The 3825-nt window shown below is 40.3% G+C and overlaps 1 long non-coding RNA gene across 1 annotated transcript; it reads left to right on the forward strand.

Annotated features, from left to right (window-relative positions):
• The first annotated feature begins 200 nt into the window (after positions 1 to 200).
• LOC106011989 lies at positions 201 to 1238 on the forward strand. The gene is made up of 3 exons (XR_004858622.1): positions 201 to 286; positions 597 to 752; positions 1067 to 1238. It is a non-coding gene; the product is annotated as an uncharacterized LOC106011989 (long non-coding RNA).
• Positions 1239 to 3825: the final 2587 nt, after the last annotated feature.

Consider the following 3825-nt stretch of genomic DNA (forward strand, 5'->3'; position numbering starts at 1 on the left):
ACTTCCATCAAAACCTAAGCCTACTTTTTCTACTTGTGGCAAGGGAAACTACCCATGAATAAATACAGCTGGATTAGTCCACAAATGCCCACTTCCCTTACATTTATGATTTAACAGGGATCTGATATAACATGACTTTTTCTGTGGTCCCACCATCCCTGTTATATGAGGTTTCCACTGTATTTTTCTTTGTTTTTACAGCCAAAAGGTTACCGCATAGATGCTCAGGGTGCTTGCTCTAATCTTCCCCTGGATGTCTTTGGTACCTTCTCCCAGTGTCTTCCTAGTGAGTTTACATTTATGTTTCGTGTTGTGTCGCAGTTTATTTGTCCTAATGGGAAACTTCATGGTCCCTAATATAAGTTTTCTTTACTTGATTAAACCATTATATCGTCTTTAAAAGTAATCAATGTAGAATGTATCACTTTCTGGGAAGGATTGACAGAGAAAGAGAGAGAGAGAGAGAGAGAGAGAGAGAGAGAGAGAGAGAGAGAGAGAGAGAGGGGATAGGAAAGGAGAGATGAAATGTCGGAAAGGGTGGGGGTGGGGGGCAGCAATATTTGGACAGTTGGAATTTACCTTGCATTTGTCACCAGGTAACGCTTTCAAAGCAGCGACGGTAGATATTGGTCTCGGCGCCACTCCAAAAGCCCTCGACGTCTACGTGATCCCAATTGATGACAACTCCTCGACAGAAGTACTGGTCAGCAAAGAATCCAACAGCACCATAGTCTATTTGAGAAGAGACGTTTGTGAGTTGATTGTGCTCAATTCTGAAATTTAAGTTTACATTATAGAACAAACAGGATAATTTATAACTCTTATAACCATCTAAAAAACTCAACCGAAGAATATGTTCCCGAACTGTTTTCAAAAGTTGTATCAAAATCTTTAACGTTGCAAAACGCTACTACCATTTCTACTACTACTACTACTACTACTACTACTACTACTACTACTACTACTACTACTATGTTTGTTGCGATCAAAAATATATTTCCTTGATTGCAACAATTCTTTGACTTAGACTAAGAATGCTTTGCTTTGTCATTTTTTTTTCTTCCAGCTAAAGTTAATGGGACGAGACTGACCCTCTTTGCTAACCCCACACTGAGCATCCCAGATCCAAGCATCTTCAACGTCCCATCAAGCTGCTAATTCCAAAGATGTTATTTTCTTAAATATTTGTGTTCGGAACATGTTGCATGCAAATAAAGCAAACATATAACAAAAAGGAATACACAGAAAACTGTTGTTTTTTGTGAAACGTCTGTGGTGTTGGTTTGTGTGTTTTTATGTAAAGTGAAATGCAAAGGTATGCTATCTTACTTGTTTGGATTTTTTTCTTTGTAATGTTTGTTTTCGTTTGTGTGAGTGTATTTTATTGTAATTGCTTTTTTGGTAGTAAGTATGGCGCTCGCAACTGCATAGTCATATGAGCGCGCGTTACTCATTTAACATTCTCAGTTGGTAGGATATTTAGAATTTTGCCTGAGTGGCGGCCGAAGCCTACTCTTGTCGGTTTTAGACCACCAAGGGCTCTTTCACGTGTGCAACTTGCACAAGGGGTCTCAGAGATTTTTTCGCTCTTTTTCGAGAAGGCTTGGTGTAGATCTTTCCTACCAGAAGATCAGCAGGGGTGGGACTAAAAGACAGCAGTAAGAAGGAACCATGGAATAGCAGGAGAAAGGCTGCAGAATGAATCAGGGGCCCAGAGAAGGGAACAAAGAAGGTTAGGGGGTTGGGGGGGGGGGGGCAGAAAGTTTAGACGAAAGCAGACGACAGAACATTGTTTGAGAGCAGGAAAGGGGGTGAAAGGAGACAATTTTTAGAGAAAAAAATGTTTCTGTAGCTACCCGAAACCTTTGAATGAGAGATGAACACCTTATCTTCTTGGCCCGAGAGCCCTTTGTTTGTGGAAGGGGGGGGGGGGGGGTAGTGTTTTTATCACATGAACACCTTCAGCCGCTTGGGAAGTTTGTAAAAATCTGGAAAGAAAAGCAGTGACCAAAGATACGATACACACAACCAAATATCAGAAATGTGTCTCAGTAAGGGTGTCCAAGAGAGTTTGTCATCCACCCACGAAGTGGCGGAACCTACTTTTGGTTTGCACTGGGTCTAAGCATCCTTCTCCCCCCCCCCCTCCCCTTTCCACCCAAAAGAGAAAATTGGGAGGAAGTGCTCAATTAGTCTGCTTAACCAATCTTTACATATCTTGCCTAATTTAGTATCTCCACACAGATTAAACAGTCTTTCGTACCCGAACTCGTCATGTTAAAACTCCATTTTGTCACAGAACGACAATAGTAAAATCGTTTGGAGTTGTCACTTGGGCTGTTGTTGTTGGTGGTGGGGGTGGGTTAGGTTGTTTGGGTTTTCCTTTAGTGGGGGAGGGGGGTGGTAAAATTATGTTCATAGATGATGGATTCTATTCCGCCATCCACACAATTTCCATCATTTAGGAGGCGATCATCGGCCCTGCCTGTCATAACGGACGTAAGCTGTGATGGATATTACGCTCCAGGAGAAGAACCGAGATACTCAGTAAAAATGCTTCCCATTTAGGATTTGAATCTGGGTCTTCCGCCTGCGCCGGCGAAGGGCCTTACCATCACATTCCAGACGCCGATTCTATGACTTGTATGTGATTTGCTTCTATAAGTACTACTTTCTCCGTGCTAGAAAGAGCCTTTCCTTTGGCGATTCCCTGTTGTTTTTTGCCACACTAGTTGTTGCGTTAAATGACTTTCTGGTAAACTGTCTAAGAAAATTGGCATGGCACAGGGAGTTCACTAAATTGTTGTTTTGTTGTGGTTTCATTTTCAGTCTCCTTTTTCTTTCTCCTCCTGCTTCTCCTCCTCCTCCTCCTCCTCCTTTCCTTCAGAGTCGAAAGAAAAAGGGTAGCCTTCTGCCGGAGAATCCGGGGACATTAACTTCGGCAATAAGTCCAGAAAGCAAAATCTTTCAGGAAAGAGAAGAACTGTTTCATTCCTCTAAAATGTGTACATATATTGTGTTTCTTTCTTTTAAAGAATATCCATAAAATTTATTCATGATCACATATAACCAGTACCATAGATTAAGAAATTATATTCCTGAACTTCTGGCAGATGGTATGGCATTTGCGAGAGTAAAAGATCGCGCCAATGTGGGTGCCCACTCAAGTTAAGCCCCTACGGACCCAATGTCGTGCCTATTACTGGTCCTATGTCCATCCTCCTTGAGTGAACAAAGTAAGGGGGGGGGGGGGGAGGGCTGGTTTCAAATAAACGATTTTCGGTCAATTTATGGTACCTGGACTTTTTGCGTATTATAACACTCCAATCACTTGTAAATCTATAAAGTGCTTACTCTTTGTGCTACAATCATCATCTTTCAGATTTCCCGTCCTAGAACTTTCATTTCTTCCTGTTACGTAACTAAATGTTTTTTCTCAAAACTTCAATTTTTTATGTTTTTTCTATTTACTTTTTTATTTTGTTTTTGATTCCAATCACAATTTCAGGGATTGTTATTAATACTATAACCTAACTTTGTACAAGTGGAAAATGAAATCTATGCATTTATAAGTGAGTTACATGGATGATTATGTAATCGAACTCAGAGGCATGAAGGGATAGGTCAGTTATCCATCTCTAACTTTTTACCTATTCAGGATATCCAAATTCCAACTGTACACAATTTTGTATTGAGTATATCTATCAATGTACCAAATTGGTTTTAAAAAATCCTTTTTATATTATGAAAGCTGTTTATTTTCAATATGGCGGCCGTTACTATTGCAACCGTAGACTTAAACAAAACAGTTAAAGTTACATTTTA

Source organism: Aplysia californica, unplaced genomic scaffold (genome assembly GCF_000002075.1).
Source record: "Aplysia californica isolate F4 #8 unplaced genomic scaffold, AplCal3.0 scaffold00233, whole genome shotgun sequence".
NCBI classification, from domain to species: domain Eukaryota; kingdom Metazoa; phylum Mollusca; class Gastropoda; order Aplysiida; family Aplysiidae; genus Aplysia; species Aplysia californica.